Below are 18165 nucleotides of genomic sequence, written 5' to 3' on the forward strand. Positions count from 1 at the left end.
TTTAACGTTTAATTCTTATTGAGGGACGGAGAGAGACAGACCATGAACGTGGGAGGGGCAGAGAGAGGGGGGAGACCCAGAATCTGAAGCAGGCTCCAGGCTCTGAGCCGTCCGCACAGAGCCCGACGCGGGGCTCGAACTCACAAACCGCGAGATCACGACCTGAGGTGAAGTCGGACGCGTAACCGACTGAGCCACCCAGACGCCCCTAAATTTTGTTTCATAAAACACAGATTGTTGTTTTAAGCCACTCGGTTTGTGGCACTTTGTTACGGCGTGGCCCTGGGAAGCTAACACACTGACCCACCACGGATGGTTTATCACTTGGCAAACATCCCGCACAAAAGCTCCCAAAATGGGCACCAGGAGGCGCCATTCCAGAAGCTGCTCCTGCGGGAGGCGTGGCCAGCTCCTCCCTCTGCCTTCCAGGCACCTGCTGTTCACCCGGAGATTGAGATGCCAGGCCTCCCTCCAGCATCCTCGTTGCTACTCTCATTAGACCGTCACTGTCTATTCTGACCTAGGTTTCGGATTTTCTAGAATTCCCTTTCCCTCCACTCCAACCCCTGCCAATGGAGCAGCGCCCTCCCACACAGGTGCTCTCTTGGCTCCCGCACGGGTCCTTCCCTTCCACCCTGTGACTCCAAAGCCGCCTCCCACCGGGAGCTTTCCTTAACCCCCCACTTGGAGCCGATTTCTACCCCCCGGGTCTCCTCTACGCTGTGAACTCCTGGGAAATCGAGAACCATAGAGCAGAGGCATAGCAAGAAATAAAAACAGAGACCCTCGCCCTTGGTCAACCACCCCTCTCTGCTGCCCCCCACCCTCGTGCACCCAACGGGCCCGCCTCCCGCTTCCCTCCTGTCAACACTGCCTCTGACCCCACTTATGCCCTGCTCTTGGCCTGTGACCTCCCTCTGCCACACCCACCCTGGATTCACATTTTCTGCCTCGTGGCTCCGTGCTCCTGACTCCACCCACATAACCATCCTGACCAACTGGGTCAAGCGCACTGACCTTCCCCCTTGACCTTCCCGGCTCCCGAGCCATGCCCGACAATGCCACTCAGACCTGGAGCTTCAAGAAGATCCCCCTGATCGGAGATGTGAGTACGAAGTGCGGTCACCCATGCCCCTCCCACCAAAACCACGTGGCCCGTGATTTTAGTCAATAATACTGGCCGGTGTCCGCTGTGATGCGGGCAATGACAATCGTCATCATCGCTCCCAGCCGGGCCAGGCCAATACGCTTCCGGGGGCACGACCGGGATGCACCCCCCACTTCCCTTCGGGCCCGCGTGCCCCCCGAGAGCCCCGGGAAGGCCCCGGGCCCGAGCACACACCCAGTCCTGGCCCTCGTCCACTCAGTGTCCTTTCTCATTCTGAGTCGGTTTCTGTGGTGCTGGAAGATGTTTTCAAAATGATGCGAGCATATTTCTGAGGTCAGCTCCTAATCAAAAACGACTCCCAGACGGTGCCCTGGTTTAAAAAGAAAGAAAGAAGAAATGAAGTGAGTCATCATCCAAACCATCTGAATGAAACAAAGACACAACAAACTCCGCTTTCCTCCTGCGCCAGAAGAGATGAGCTCAGCCTTGCAGAGAGGCAGCTGGAGGGAATTAACGGGGATCTCCGGCTCCCCGAGATAGCGGGGACCGCACAGCCGACCGGGCCGTGACTCACGGCCAGAACCACGGGGATACGGCCACCCCGGGCGGCCTGGACCCCTCGGAGGGGCCTGCGGCAGGGGCTGCGGCTCCCAAGGGGGCCCTGGGGACCCACGCCGATGGGGCGGCAGGGCCGCAGAGACCCAGGAGTGACCATGGAGAGACCCCAAAGCTGGGGCGATTCCACCCCACACTGGCCGCGGGGGAGCTAGGGGATTCTGCTAGACCGGGTTTCACAAAGTCCCAGACGCCCCCAGTGGTGATTCTCTTTGCAATGTCGGTGACCCCTCCTCCCGATTCTCCCTGGGCCCCTCTTCCCACACCCCTCCCTCTGGGGGAGAACAGCCATTTCCCCGGGGAATCCTGGGGCTCCCACTGAAATGATGAGTCTGCCAAGATCCTGAACTCAGAAGACTCCGCCAGACTGACGTTCCCCCAGATTTGCGAGGGAGGCGTGGCTGGACAGAACTGAGGGGTCAGGCCAAGCTGGCTGCTAGCAGTGGGCCCCAGACCCGCCGTAACTGTCACTGCAAAATGTGTGACTTCCAATCAGGACGGTCAAGACGGCCCGCTGCCCTTAGAGAAGTAGGTTTTTTGAAAACGGAAGTGACTTCTCAAATGACAGCAGTAACAGATGCACGCGTACACGTGATAACACTTCTTTTCAATAATGAAAGTCTTAGCCGCGAACATGAAGACGTTAGTATCTCAGGATGTTAAGATCAAGGGGGAGAAAAGTGTAACACAGAGTCTCGTTCTACCAGAGGACTCGCCAGCCCCTTCCCCAGTGCTGATAGTTCTTGGCTTGGCTTTTCTAGTTTTTCTGATGGTAAAGTTTACCTTGAACGCTACGTTTACTTCTATTTAATCCTCCCATTGAAAGATGAGGGAATCGGGGCATCTGGGTGGCTCAATCGGTTAAGCGTCTGATTCTTGGTTTCTGCTCAGGTCACGATCTCATGGTTTGTGAGATCGAGCCGCGCATCTGGCTCTGGATGGACAGCGTGGAGTCTGCTTGGAATGTTCTCTCTCCCTTTCTCTCTCTCTTGCTCTCTCTCTCTCCCTTTCTCTCTCCCTTTCTCTCTCTCTCTCAGGAGGTTGACATAGATCCTTGAGCAGTTGTTTTCATAAAGAGTACAAGGATTGTAAATGTTTGAATTCTGGAATGTCTAAGAATATCTTAATTTTGTTTAGCCATATGCAAGGAACTCTAGATTGAAAATCTTTAGCCCTCGGATCATGGTATCCACACAGGCGACAGTTCTGGCGTCCATCTGATTCTTCGTCTTTTGTGGTTGGACACTTTATTTCCCACAGCTTGGATGGTAGCCTCTTTACTCTTAAAGTTTTAAAACTTCCCCTGATGTCGGTAGGTATGCATTGTAAACGGAACCCGGTGGAACACGTAACCTGCAGACCTTAAGTCTTTCCTGGAGTGCGGCGAAATAGTCTTCTCGTTTCTTTTATTATTTCCTCCCCACCATTCTCTCCCTTCTTTGGAAATTCCCATTTCACAGGGGTTGGAAATCCTGGATTTATCCCCTCTGTCTCAACTTTTCTCGTATCTTCTAGTGTTCTCCCTTTACATTCTAGGCCATTTCTTTGATCCTGGACTCCAGATACTAACTTCGTCATCGGCTAGATCTGCCTTAGTTTTCAGCCCGCTCATTGAGATTTTTGAGCACGATGATTCCTCTCATTTTCTCCTCTGACTCCTCCATTTTCACACCAACCTACTCTTGTTGAGGCAAACGTCTCTCAAATCCTCTTAAAGACACAAACTAGAATGCAATCTTTGTTCTCCCCTTCCCTGAATTATCTCTGCTTGCTCCAGAGTGAAGTATTCCGTTCATCCACTGTGATCCTTCCCTTTTGTGATATTTGTTTTCCCCATGTGCCTTGAGATTCCCCTGAATGTTGGTTTCCGTTTACAGATAAAGGATCAAGTTGGTTAATGTCTGTAAGGGCCCTGGTTTTCCTCTGAAGTTCCAGCTGGTTTCCTTTCCCAGTGGGTCTCTCCTGGGAAGGGTGGGGCAAGCCATGGGCTGTGCCTACCTGGGCAGGGCACGACCTCCCGCGAGCCTCCCTCTAAGGTACAAGGGCAGAAAGCCAACAGGCAGGCAAAGGAGATTCCAGCTTGTCAGAGCAAAGAGGATTCAACGAACAGGAGTTCGTTTTTCTCCAGTAGAAGGAGGCCTGAGGGCAGGCAGTCGGCAGATGTCAGGGTGGCTCAGTGATACTGATCAAGATGCCCACTTTTCGTGTTTGCCAGATGGCTGGCTGCCACACCTTGAGCTTCTGGTAGGAAAAGGAAGACCAAGGAAGCCAGAAGGGAGGGCATTTATATCAGGAAACTGAAAGCCACTCCAGAAATCCCCAACAGATTCCTGTGCACATTCGTGGTCTCAAGGGAGCCTGGGAGATCACACTTTTTAGCCAAGTACTTTGCGATCTTGAACAAACCAGGGTTCCTCTTAGGAACAAAGAACGAGGGTCATCTGGGTGGCTCAGTCGGTGAAGCGTCCGACTTTTGACTCCCACTCCAGTCATGATCTCACAGTTCGCGGGATCGAGCCCCGCGTTGGGCTCTGCACTGACAGGGCAGAGCCTGCTTGGGATTCTCTCTCTGCCCCTCCCCTGCTCACGCTCACCTCCTCTCTCTCTCTCTCTCTCTCTCTCTCTCAAAATAAATAAGTAAGCATTAAACAAAAGTGTAAAACTTTTAAAAAAAAAGGAAGAAGGAAATCAGATGCTGGGTAGGCTACCAACCGTGTGTACAAGGGGTGTTTCCACATCCTTCCCCCTGGGGGCGCTGCTTAGTGTTTCCACGAGCCCCATGCCCATGACAGAGACCTCAATTTTCTCTCCTCTCTCAGCCCTGTAGCAGAGATCGCGATCTGTCCCCTACTATTGATTCCCTCCCTCCCTTTTAGTATCAGAACTCCTACTTTTACTGGACAACTGGCCACCTAAAACAGCCACCCTTCTCAACCTTCTGTTGCAACTGCCTGTGCCTGGGGGGCGAGGTCCCAGACAATGGAATTGTGGCGGAAGTGAAGGATTCAACTTTTGGGTGTGCTCATAGAGGGAAAAGAGGGGTGGACTCTCCCCTTCGCTCCTTCCCATTGGCTAGGCTGCAGATGTGGTGGAGAACTTTCCAGAACACCTCCGAGGATGGTGAAGCATCAACGCGGAGAGGGTGAGGACCTGAAGTAATGGACCCCTCCTTAGTTCTGGCAAGAGATTCATCTTGTTTTAGCCACTGCTGTTGGGCCTTTGCTGCAAACGTTCAGTCCAAACAGCCACCTTAAAGATACCTTCTCAGTCCCATTAAAAAAAAAAAAAAATCACTATCACCAGTTGTGGACAGAGTAGTAGTCCCCGAGATGTCCACATTCGAATCCCCGGAAACTATGAATATGATCTAAGCCTGAGATGGCAAAAGGGGCTTCATGGATGTGATGCAGGGTTTTGCGATGGAAAATTCCCCTGAGTGACCTGGGGCAGCCCAGTGTCATCTCAAGGGTCCGCAGAAAGGGGGCGACAAGAGGGTCAGAGTCAGAGGAGGAGATGTGGTGACAGCGGCAGAGGTCAGAGACAGAGATTTCAAGATGCTGCCGGCTTTGAAGAGGGAGGAAGGAGCCACAACCCAAGAACACAGCTTCTAGAAGCTGGACAAAGCAAGGGAATGGAGTCCCTCTGGGAACATGTAGGAGGAACTCAGTCTTTCTGACACCTTGACTTTAGAATTTCTGAACTCCAGAACCGTAAGATACTGAATCGGTGCCGTTTTAAGCCATTACGTGTGTGGTAGTTTGTCACCACAGCAAGAAGAAACTAATACGCTAGTGAGAGACACCGTCCAGGAGAACGTAAGAGGCGCCACTCGTGGAGCGTTTCATCCGGCCCTCATCATGCAGACGCGTAGGGCGAATGACTCCACTCAATCCTCACAACCCTCCCATCACGTCCATCTTACAGAAGACGCGGAGATTCAGAGAGGTGACGTAAGCCGTCCGAGGTCACACAGCCAGTTAAGTGGCAGAGCCCGGTGCTCGTCTGCCATCATCCCACTGAAACGTCAAGAAGGGTCAGAAACATGGCTCGAAACCCGTGCCCTGCCCGCCACCCTGGGAAGTAATGCCTTATTTTTTTCCAACTTGTCAGGATATCCTGCTCATCCCCTAAACCTCTTCTGGTTTAAAATAGGCTTTGCTCTGCTGCAGTTCGGAGGCTCAGAGACCCCTCATTTGCGGCTGCCCATAAGCACACCACGGGCCTCCTCCCTTTGTCTGGAGGAACAGTTCTCCTGTGACGACACAAGCATGAGTCAGGGTGCTGGCAGGGACCTGGGGCGAGGGTCCTCCCAAGGGCAGCCAGGCTCAGGAAACCACAGCCAAGCCTGAGGGGGGGGGGGGGATCTGTACCCTGTCTCAACACCCTCTCAGGACCCTCTGGGCACCTCTCCCGTCCAGGCCCCTTCCGAAGGGGCTGGAGGGAGTTCCGACACTCAGCCGTGAGTGATGGAATCCCTCGTTCTCTCCCACGTTTGCTCTCTTTGCTTCTCTGCTGCAGGGGCACCTCTCCTGAGGCCCAAGGCTACCACTGCCTGGTCGTCTGTGGAGGGGAAGGGCCCCTCCCCTCTCTGTCCCAGCCACAGTCGCGGCTCTGCCACGGTGGGTGTGTGACTAGAATGCATCATGTCCACGGTCTCTGGGGCTTCCTGCTGGCCCGAAGGCTCTCACTGACCACATGTACAGTGGGTGTTGGTCCACGTGTACTGTCATAAACCCTCGGACCCTCACCTGTAAAAGGACCTACCTTATAGGATTGTCTGGGGATTCAACTAGACAATGCAGTTGTCTAAGCTGTCCGAGGACTCAAAAGCCGTCTGAGGACTCAAAAAGGACTGAGTGCAGTCTTGGCAAAGACAGCTCAAAATAATTCTTGGGCTTTTAATTATTACCACCCTTCTCCTTTGATTCTAACAAAACTCGTTTCTTTCCTGTCTTATTCCCCAGGTTTAGGTTTCCAAATCTAAGGCAGAGGTTGCAAACTAGTGCTCCCACAAGTTGTGCCCAGCCTGGGATGTGTTCTCTTTGGCACACCAGGTGTCAGCCCACACGGTGGTTTTAAAACTTGAGATACTCGCCAAAGGAATTAGTTAGGGTACAGGTTCAGCTGCTGACCTGGAGACCCCAAATAATAGCAGCTTAAGGAAGTGAGAATTTTCTCTCTCTCCCAGTATTGTTTGAGGACGAGCAGGTGGATATGAAGGCTCCATGGGGCTGGGGACTCAGGCTCCCTCCTTCTTGTTCCACTTCCTTTCCAGAGTGCTACCCTCCAGAGTGGCCACGGTGGCCCACCATCACGTCGTCTGGGTCTGCATTCAGCCAGCAGCAGGAGGGCAGGGAAGGGTGTGCCCTTCCTTTGGGGGGTCAAGGCCTTGCAGTTCTTGCAAAGCCCACATCACTTCTGCTAATGGCCCATTGGCCTGAACTTGGTCATTTGGCCACACGTAGCAGCTGCTGGAGGTGAATCGTATTTGGGACGGCCACGAGCCTGACAAGAATTAAGAGGAGCTGTTATCAAAGAAAAAGGAGAGCATCAACTTGGGTGACATTTAAAAATTGGGGAGTTTTAGATTCTGGGGCACGCCGATTACAAGTAGAACTCACGTGCACTGGGCATCTCTCTTGTGCTCTCCTTGCACTGGCCATGTGAGGGGCATGCATCCGAGACTGTGAGCTCACCCCCCCCCCCCCCCGCCATGAAGCAAAGCCCAGCTCCTTCCTACACTGCCCAGTGCTGCTTGCATGCTAGAGAAAGCTTTGGAATGGCCCAGCGAGCACATTCCACAAACCACCGTACCCCCAGCCCCCACCCGAGGGTGACCTCATCCTACCATCTGGGCAGGCAGTGTCCCCTCTCTCTGTTCTTTCCCTCCTGATCACTGAGGGCCCAAGGCACATGCTTCTTCCCATCCGGTCCTCAGGTTGGGGACCACAGAAGGTGCCCAAACATACTGCTGAGACTACCTCTTACTCAGACCCTGGGAAAGGCCACTGGCCACCTGCTGGCTCTCCACTCCCACCAGCCCCAGAAGCAGAAGAGCCTTTCAGAGAAACTGGGCTGGTGACACCAAGGGGAGGGTGCCGGGCCACACCCGGGCCATCCAGTGGCAGGGTCCACTCCCCTGCCCCCCCATGCCACGGCCCCCCCCCAGCTGCTGCGACAGGAAAACCAATGGTATGTGCCTTCCACCTCCTAGCGGGTCGTAAATATCGCTCCCGGAGATTACTGGGCCCCACGCTCTGTCCTCAGCTTCTCCAAGGGACACGAGGAGGAAGGACTGAGTCACGGCCCCCGGCCCTTTCTAAATTGGACTTAAAACGAAAAAATAAATAAAAGAGGGAAAGGGCCTGATTGTTTTTCAGAGCAGAAGAACGAGCTTACTCTGTGCTCACAAGCCTCTAGCAGGACCCCAGGGAGGGAGCTCACGGCAGCCGTTCCCCTCACCGAACTTCACCTTCAAGGTGAAGCCAGGAGCCAAAGAAAATATTGTGATAAAGTCTAAGTTACTGCTGATGCCTGCCCGGCCACTCGATTAACTGAACTGAGTGCAAACGAGTCTCCTCGCTTCTTCCTCTCTGCAAATTTGGGTTGGGGGAGGCAAGCGCTGGGCCCCCAGCCCAGTGCTGCTCACCATACACTACTCGAGGCCCTTGCTCACTTCTTCCCTTTTTCCTTTCTACACAGATCTCGGGGTCACTGCACAAGCCACAGAGTCAGGGACAAAATGAAAATGCAGGGCCCTTGTTCAAAAAGCAGGAAGAAGAGTGCCAGTAAAGGTACCCAAGGTACTAAAATAGAAAGTATTTTCCTTTCTTGACTTGTCATGGTGTTTCTTTGCTATTTGATATTGTTCTCCGTGCAGAAAAAATTCAGAATGATTAGCATGGATTTTTGTTGCCCGGCTGTATATTGCAAAACTCCAATTCTAAATTCAAAGAGAAGGGCATTGAGCCCGCCAGCAGAATCACCCAGATTACATGACTTGGATTTTGTCGCTCATGCACACACACACACACACACACACACACACACACTCCATCCCTGCCAGTGCAGGGGAACACCACACAGAAACTTCTCTTCTGGACACACGAACATTCTACCAGCCCCCCTCTGCCTTCTGCTCGCCGCAGAGAGAGGATGGGCAGAAAGGAGAAGGATTCACGGGTTGCGCAATCCTTCCTTTCCTTCCAAGTCTCGTTTCCAGGATCAATAACTGACCAAAACAGAAGTTCCATGGGTAAGAAAGGGTTCCTTGGTTGGTCGGGTTTCTTTCTGCATTTGCCTTTTTTCTACATCCCAAGCAGGTTCTGGTTCTGACAGAAAGCCTGGCCTCTCAGGGCTGTCAGTGCCCCTCCCCCCACCCCCCAGTTACTACTCGGTCGGCCGTGAGTCTAACACGCATCCCTTGGACATCCCCTGAGTCTCGCTGAACTCCCATGGTGGTGGGCGTCTCGGATTCCGGATCCTGGGAACAGCCGAGGTCGCCTTGGCTCTCACACATTCCGCTTCCGCCCCCATCCCATCGGACTCCACTTACCAAATACCCGTTCGAAGATAAATTAGGAATTTTTAGAGGACAGAAGTGCCAGATGTGGGGCTGATCCGAGCACGAGGCCTCGGTGCCCAGCCATGACGCGGATCCTCACATCATGTTTATTTTTCTGACTCGCAATGTATCTGCTTTGCACAGCAAAGCGGGTCTGATATGTGACAATTACCGCCCGGCCACGACGCTGGCCGTGTAACTTGCTGGACGTTTCTCTAGGTCTAGGTCACCAGAGAACTCATCAAAACCCTCCGGCGAGTTCTCGAATGGGTCCCCATCCTACCTACACCACAGCACATTCTCCCTACTGGCAGCTGACCCCCACCGGCCCCCCTCTGCCTCATTTCTCTGCTGCTTGCTCACCCTGCCCCAGGCCTCTTTCCTCGAACAAAGCCTTTCCAGTTTTGCACCCGCAGTTCCCTGTGCCTGGGATCCTTGTCCACAGCTCCTCTGTGACTGCCTGTGCAGCCTTGAGGTCCCAGGTGCAACGTCACCTCCTCCAAGAGCCCTGCTCTGACAATAAAGTACCTCCCAGTCCTTCTTCATCAGGCGTGTGACTGATTGCCCAGCGACTCCCACCAGGGCTACGCTCGGTGCTGGTGGGTTTCAGATTGGGTTTCCGAACCGATCACTGGTTGGGGGTTAGATGATCATGACTGGCTTAGGCCAGGGGTGGGCAAGTCCGGCCCACTGCTTGGGTTTGTTAATAAAGTTTTACTGGAACACAACCACGCTCACTTGTTTATGTATCATTTTTTGGTTGCTTTCTGGCCACCACAGCAGAGTTGATTAGTTACGACAAACACTGTGTGGCTTGGGGGGCGCCTGCGTGGCTCAGTCGGTTGAGCGTCCGACTTCGGCTCAGGTCACGATCTCGCGGTCCGTGGGTTTGAGCCCCGCGTTGGGCTCTGTGCGGACAGCTCAGAGCCTGGAACCTGCTTCGGATTCTGGATGTCTCCTTCTCTCTCTGCCCCTCCCCCACTTGTGCTCTGTCTCTCTCTCTCAAAAATAAATGTAACAAAACCAAACCAAACACTGTGTGGCTTGCAAAGCCTTAAATATTTACTCTCGGGCCCTTACAGAATATGTTCGCCATCCCCTGGGTTAGATAGAGTTTACTCCCGGGTCTGGAGACGGGGTCAGCCTCTCTGGAGTCTCACGGCTGCGTCAGAAAGAGGTCGATGCCTAAGCAGGGTGAGGATGCCGAGAGGCAGGAGGAAGGGGAGGAATGCAGAGTGATCAACCAGCAGGTGCAGAAAATACTTCTGAGGACACAGATTTTCTGTAGGTTTCTTTTGGGACACGTGCCTTTGAAGCCCTGGGCCGCCACGTAAAGAAACCCGGCCACCCTAAAGCCACCACAGTAGACACGCCCTGAAAAGAGATCGGCCAGAGAGAGAGCTTCCCGGGAGCCCCCCGTGTCTGAGCCGACGGCCGGCTTCAGCATCAGCTTCTGCTGGTATTTTCACTGGCATTCGTAGCCACTACGAGCGAGCGAGCGAGCCTTCAGGGGTTCCAGATGCCACGTTTCCTGTGAGCCTCCCCAGCTGACACCACATAGAGCAGAGAAGGGCTGTTCTCACCGAGCCCTGCCTACTTTTCAGGTTTGCGAGATGAATAAATACTGGCTATTTTATACGCCCCCAAAGGTTAAGTGACATGCTCAAGGTCGCCAGCTCGTAGGTGGCAGAATTTCACCTCCGTTTACCTCGCTCTGGAGCTCCTGCCATTCACCGTGTGCGGATGAAAGGAGACGAGACGTGAAAAGGCCTTAGCCCAGCCTCGGGCACACATGAAGTACTCGAGGACGGGGCCACGGTCACTGGCATTGTTATCTTTGCCCTAAGTTGCCCGAGACCCCCCAGTAAGTTAGAAATAACTGGGTCCTCCGCTGCTTCTTAGCCTGCTGCTTTCCACTCTCACTCCCATTTCTGAAGAGAGAGGACATGAGATGTTTGCAGAGCACTTAGGGAGGCGTGTGTGAAATACTACAAAATATACGTACCGGTCTCCGCCCTGGTTCCCGAGCCAGAGCTCCTAAAACCCGTGTAAACAGGGATGCTAGGAGCATCTTCTGTTGTGCTGTTTGGTCTCTGACCCCAGTTCCTGACACAGAGTTCCTAAATCCCTTGGGATTTCCGGGGTGACAGCGGTAGTTTTTGTTCTAGTGGTGGTCAGCTCCCGGATGGGGGCTGGTCACTAGAAAGAGCCAACCATGATTAGAAGCTTGGAAATTTTAGCCCCACTCCCACCTCCCGAAAGAGGACAGGGACGAGAAAACGAGTGAATCGTGACTGTGTGATGAACACTCCATAAAAAATCCCAAAAGTATGGGATTCAGAAAGCTTCAGGCTTCCAGGAGGATGGCATGTCCCAACCCCACGGGGACGGAGTCCCCTGTCCTCTTCCGGACCTTGCCCCGTGAACCTCTTCATCTGGCTCTTCACGGATACCCTGAAGAGTATCCTTTGTAATAAATCGGCGGTAGTAAGTGAAGTGTTTTCTTGGGCTCTAGCAAATTATCGGACCCGAGGAGGGGGCTGTGGGACCCCCCCTGAGCTGCTGGTGGGCCAGAAGCGCAGGCTCACCTGACCGGCAGCTGGTGTCAGAGTCGCCAGGGGAGGGGGAGGCAGCCTCGCGGGACTGACCCCGCGGCCTGGGGAGTCTGTGCCGATTCCGGTTAGTGTCAGAATCGGATTGAGTTGTAGACTCGCAGCTGGTGTTGCGGAATTGCTGATGGGGGAAAACCCACACACCTACTGTCAGAGTGCTGTGAGCAGCGTGTGAGAAAGCAAACAGAGAACAGGGTTTTTTCCCTTTTCAGTCTGGCATGTGAGCCTGTGCCGTCAGCCCCAGCTGCCGCGACCGATCGGTACAGGTTGGCGAAGAAGACAGCCCGCCGAGCGCCCGCCCCTCTGGTCTCTGCCTGTCCCCGGCCCCATCTCCTCGTGCCGCCAAGATTTATCCTCACGTATGGATCCAGGGCCGACTGGTCACCCCAAACCTGGGACCAGCTGAGACTCATCTGAGATACTAAGTCCTCATCGGCCCTGGGGCCGCCCCCCGGAAGCTGACCTCTCTCCCCAGAGAGGATGGCTCACGGGGCAAGATGCCTCGCTGCATCTGGGCAGAAGCAGTTGACATCGGCTGTCAGGACAGAAATGCCCCAGGGCTCGCAGAGGTCGGAAGCTCTGCCGTCAGGAAGCAGACACTAGAGCCTTGTGACTCACTGCTTTCCCAAGGTCAGGTATCATTTTGAAGGTCAGCTACGCCTGAGGCTCTGGGAGCCATGCCCTTATTTGGTGAAGCTTACAAGTGGACCTCTTGGCGACCACCCCTTGCCCCCATCCCTCGAGCCCTGGCCTTTATCTGAATTTTCCCTGAGTGCACTCGACTCCTTAAGAAATCATCTTGAGGTGTTTGGTTCTAAACTCTGTAGATGCCAGACCTCATCCCTTCCCCACCCAGGGATGCCCTTGGGGCCGCGGGTGAGTCACAAGGCATCTGGAGTGACATTATCCCGGGGCTGGCATCAGAGTGGCTGTCCTGCCGGGAGGCTCCCTCCTGACTCCATCCAGGTCCTGTGAGTCAGATACAGACTTGTGCAGAAACACCCTGCGTGTGTATGTGAAGCACCACCCCAAAGAGCAGGGCTTAGGAGAAGGGCTTAAAGCTCTGTGTGAGTCCAAGCTCCTGCCCATCACAAAAATGTCCAGTCCCTGGAGGCAGGAGCCTCCCAGGCAGGCAGCGTTTTGCAGCAAGCCTGTGCTCTGTACCATTTCTGGAGCAGCCTGGACGGTGGTTTTCGATGAAGCGTGTGTCCCTCTAGGCCGCTTCCACTGGAATCACGTGGGGATCTTGTTACAAGCGCGGATTTCCGAGCCCTAAGCCAGACCCAGGGACTCAGAATCTCAGGCCTGTGCAAAGGAGCCTTCACGGGACTCGGGGCCACCAGGCCAGGAGGCTGGAGGCTGTACTCGCCAAGCACCTGCTAAGCACTTTCCGTGACGGCTCATCAGGGGCCTGCTCGGGGCCAGGCACAGTCCTCACCCCTGGGGACTCATAAAAGAAAATGACACATAAAATGTAAAACAAAGGAACAGAACACAAAATGAAAATAAACACAGAGAAAGCCCCCGCCCACATGCAAATTTCGGTTGAGAGCATGTGTGTGTCTTGCTGTTGCCTTAACGGGGAGGCAGAAAGCAGACAAAAAAAGAATGAGATTATTCCAGAAAGTCCTAAATGCTGCGCGGGAAAAGAGATGGGATGATAGGGCACAGCGGGAGGCGGAGGGCTGTTTTCGGTAGCAAGACCTTTCTTGGTGGGTGGCGGTCACAGGGAGGGTTGGGGGTGGTGGGGAAGACCTGAGCTGTGAAGCCAGGCATGGGAAGTGGGGGGAGAAGGCCTGGGTCAGGCGTGCTGGGCACTTTGCGTACACTGCCTCACTTGACCCTCGCGGCATCCCTGGGCAGGGTTACTAGGGACCCTCCCCTCCCCCTCCCCTTATGCAAACCTCCCTGAAGGACCCTCCCCCTCCCCCTCCTCTTATGCAAACCTCCCCTAGGGACCCTCCCCCTCCCCCTCCCCTTATGCAAATCTCCCCGAGGGGCCCTCCCCCTCCCCTTATGCAAACCTCCCCCTAGGGACCCTCCCCCTCTCCCCCCTTATGCAAACCTCCCCCTAGGGACCCTCCCCCTCCCCCCTCTTATGCAAACCTCCCCGAGGGACCCTCCCCCTCCCCTTATGCAAACCTCCTCCTAGGCACCCTCCCCCTCCCCCCCTCTTATGCAAACCTCCCCGAGGGACCCTCCCCCTCCCCCCCTCTTATGCAAACCTCCCGAGGGACCCTCCCCCTCCCCTTATGCAAACCTCCTCCTAGGCACCCTCCCCCTCCCCCCCTCTTATGCAAACCTCCCCGAGGGACCCTCCCCCTCCCCTTATGCAAACCTCCCCGAGGCACCCTCCCCCTCCCCCTCCTCTTATGCAAACCTCCCCCAGTCTCAGATAGTGCCAGCCCCATCCTTCCAGTTTGCTGGAATGTGGCACCCCAGAGGGCTCAGACAATAGAAATTCATCTACTCCCAAAGTCTGGAGAATGGAGGACCCGCATCAAGGCACAGGGTCTGTTCCTCCTGGGGCCTCTGGGGGGGGTCGATCCCGTGCCGCCCCCCACCCCCAGCTTCTGGTGGATGCGTTAGCCACTGGTGCTCCTTGACGGCAGCCCGCTGTCGGTCAACTCCACTGTCCAGCCCTCCCGACCACGGCCACCCCACGGGGCTCCTGTGGAAGGAGGCCCCACTTCTCCTGAGGCTCCCCCCACCCCCAGGGCTACCTCCAACGTTCCAGCAAGCCGGTGGGAGATTAGGGATGAGATGAGAGCAAAGTGATGGCGGAAGGGCCCACGTGGCGGTATCGCCACCTTGAGGGAGACAACGGAACCGGATTGCAGCCCTGGAATGCTTTTCTACTGGGACAGGAGGGTCGCAGAGGTCAGCAGACTGCGAACGAACGAACGAGGGGGACAGGCTCTCGGTGACAGAGCTGCCCCAGGGGCTGTGCTGCCTCAGGAGCGGAGCCTGGAGATACACCCCCGAGATCCCAAAGGAAGACTGCTCCTTCGGTTTTGCTGAGCCCAATTTACTAAAGCCAGTAAGTCACCTCTGACCCCAGATCACAGTCCCTCTGGAAGAGGAGAGTCTGCCCCAGGAAATGAAGCCTCGGGGTCAGTGAAGGAGGCTAGAAGCACCAGCGGACTCCTTGGTCTCCACCGCCGTGCTGGGTGGTCAGAACTCCAGTTCTTCTGGGCTGCTGTAGTCACACTGCATCCCCGATGGTGACAGAGACCTCACTGTCAGCCAGTGTCCAAGACTACACTTCTCAGCATCCACTGACGCTAGATAAGACCGCAGGACTACGATTTGGCCCAGGAGATATAAAAGGAGATTTGGTGGGCTATTGCCAAGACAGCTCTGTAAAGGGGAAGGTGTGAGGGCCCTTGGCTCCTCAGTTTCTTCTGGCAGCTGGCCTAGAAGGTCGATGCGATGGCTGGAGCTGCAGCAGCTATTTAGAATCACGAGGTGACCTTGAGGATAGAGGCCACATGCTGAGGACAGTGGAGCAAAAAGACAGTCTGGGTCCCTAATCTTTTATGAAGGAATAATAAACTTTGATCTTTTTTTAAGGCATAACATATTTGGGTTTTTCTTCTGTTATGTTTAGTGAAACGTAATCCTAACAGATATAATTGGTTTAAATGGAAATCTGAAATGAGATTCTTCGTCTGATTTTTTTTTTTTTTTTTTTTTTTACAAATGCAGCCCTATGCATTTGGGATGTTTCGATTTTAGAAAACCTCAAAGCTCTCTGTGTTAATGGCACAAACTTGGGGTGGGGAGAAAGAAAGGAAATAGGTCCGGTACTGCCTTATTGCCCAGTAGACAATGCTAATGACAGCAGCTGTAGGGACAAAGAAAAGCGGTTTCTTGGCTGGGGACAGGGGTGGGGGCGGGGATGGGGGGGTGAGAGGTGGGGACAGCTGGAAATGTATTCTGAGGGTGGGGATAAAACTCCCGTCTATGTGATTAGCAGAATTAGATGTGGGTCAGTGGCCACAGCTGAAGTTCGTAAACAGTCTTTTGAGTATTTATTTGCACATTTTTTCTGGCTTGATCAAAATGAAACATCATTAAAAACAGCCCCATCACCAATTGCCATCTCTGTCAGGGCCTTGGGAGGCGCCCTCCAGTCACGTCAGGCCGGTTGTAATTGGCTTTGAAGTTTGTATATGGCAAGTGCCTTTGACTGCAGCCCAAGAGAACTTTGGCGGAGGAAGAGACTTTGGGAGAACCCATCGACCGATACGGCGTCTCAGCTTAACTACAAAAACATCCAGCAGTCACCTAACACAGCCTTTGCTGAATGAACCTGAAAACAGGCTCAGGGGGGTGGCCTTCCTTTCAGCCATCTAGAAAGAACGACGTCATCTTACGATGCCATGGCCGGGACCCAAACTATCCGAGGCCCATGGGCCAGTCCCTGGGGACCCAGGCTCTGCAGCTGGGTTAATCGGCCTCAAATTCCTGTTCTCTCGTTTACTGGCCACGTTACCCCACCCAGCTCACTTCACCGCTCTGTGCCTCAACGTTCCCATCTATAAAATGGGGATGGTGTTCGCATGTAGCTCATACGATAAAGCACTTAGGAGAGGGGCAATACGGATGAGCGGCTGTTACGACCACCTACTATCGCTGCATAGTTTCTACTTGAGGTTAATCCTCCTGGAAAGTGGTGTTTTCCTTTTTACGGCATGATGCTTAATTTGCACGTTATTATCATTATTCCATTATAAACTGAACAAGGAACAAGTTCAGAGAGTCTTTTCTGCCTCCTGTTCTCATTTTCAAAGAACAGATGCCACATCGGAAAAAGTTAAAGAACCAAATACAATCAATTTAAAGTTTTAAAACGACTCAACGAGATATTTGCAGGCATATCCAAACCCCTCGCTTCCACAAGGTCTATAGGTTTTTTGGTCAGGTTTCACCTTGAATTTGCTTTGTAATTCAACTGGTTTCTTGAGTTTGCCTCCCAATTTTAGGTGAGTTTTTTGGTCAAGAAAGGAAATCTAGTGGGACTTTTGCCCTATGGGAAGGCCACAGGGTCTTTCCAGGGAGGAGCTGAAGAAGCCGGGTAGTGTCCGTGGTGTCTGGGGGGTGTTTTCTTTCCTCTTACTTGTGACCAGAAGGCTCCTGACTCACCCAAGGAGACAGAGTTCTCAGACGCTAGCCCCTCAGGAACTGGCCGCAGACAGGAAGAACTTACCAGGGGTCAGAAGCCAACCGAGGCCCTGTGCGAGCCACTAAGTTACCTGCGCAAGAAACGTGCTGACCACTTGGGCTCATGGGGACCCTGAAGGGCCATTTGGGGACACAGAGCTACAGCATACCCTTCCCAGAGTAGCAGGGACTGCTCTCCACCATGGCCATTCCCTGACGAGTCCTTTTGCTACCTGTCTCCTCATACCTTCTGGAAGGTCTATTACCCTGTGCTGGGCACTCATTACCCACCACAACTGGCAAGGGTCAAGGGAAGCGATGGAACCGAGGAGTCAGGGCAAAGACTTTCTGTTGACCCATGAGGAGAGGGCAGAGAGGAATGAATGAATGAATGAATGAATGAATGAATGACACTAACATTTATGGAGCAATAAATGTTGCTGACAGGCCAGGTATGTTCCAGGGGCTCTAAACATATCCCCTCCCTCGATCCCCACAATTCTACCAGGTGGGTCCTAGGACAACTCCCATTTTACAGATGAAGAAACTGAGGCACAGAGAGACGACTGAGCACTGTGCCCGGTACAAGGGAAATGACTCTGCGCAGAAACACACGTGGGCCGGTCGTCACGGCATTTTTCAGCATCTGAACTCATCTTAGGAAACACACTTCATTGTCTACCTGGTTCTATCCGTCTTCTCCACCAGAACGGTAGCTGGCTCCATGAGGGGAGCCTCAGGAGTCTCCTTCACAGTCTTACCACTGGGCTACCCAGGACCTGGCACACAGAGGGCACTCAGAATTCATTCAACAAGTGACTGAACCTAGAGCTGAGTTTCTTGTGCTCAGCACTATTGACGCGTGGGGCTGGTCCCTCTCTCAGGGAGGGGGGGAGGGGGAGCACTGCCCCCTGCATCGCAGGGGGGTCAGCAGCACCCTGGGTTTCCTTCCACCCACGAGGTTCAAGCAGCACCCGGCCTCACTCCATCCCCCCCGGTCGTGACAACCAAGAATGTTCTCGAACGCTGCCAAATGTTCCCCGGGGGGACAAAACGATTCCCAGCTGAGAACCACTGATCCAGAGCGTTGGAATGACCCC

General features: G+C 53.9%; 1 long non-coding RNA gene across 2 annotated transcripts in view; it reads right to left on the reverse strand.

Moving 5' to 3' along the window:
* LOC109497935 overlaps positions 1–18165 on the reverse strand; it is a 154728-nt gene that overhangs the window by 1993 nt on the left and 134570 nt on the right. For both annotated transcript variants that reach the window (XR_006595085.1, XR_006595084.1), the window contains one exon: positions 1343–1478. This is a non-coding gene — a long non-coding RNA (uncharacterized LOC109497935). The remainder of the gene's footprint in view (positions 1–1342; positions 1479–18165) is intronic.

This window comes from Felis catus, chromosome A3, assembly GCF_018350175.1.
Source record: "Felis catus isolate Fca126 chromosome A3, F.catus_Fca126_mat1.0, whole genome shotgun sequence".
Taxonomy (NCBI): domain Eukaryota; kingdom Metazoa; phylum Chordata; class Mammalia; order Carnivora; family Felidae; genus Felis; species Felis catus.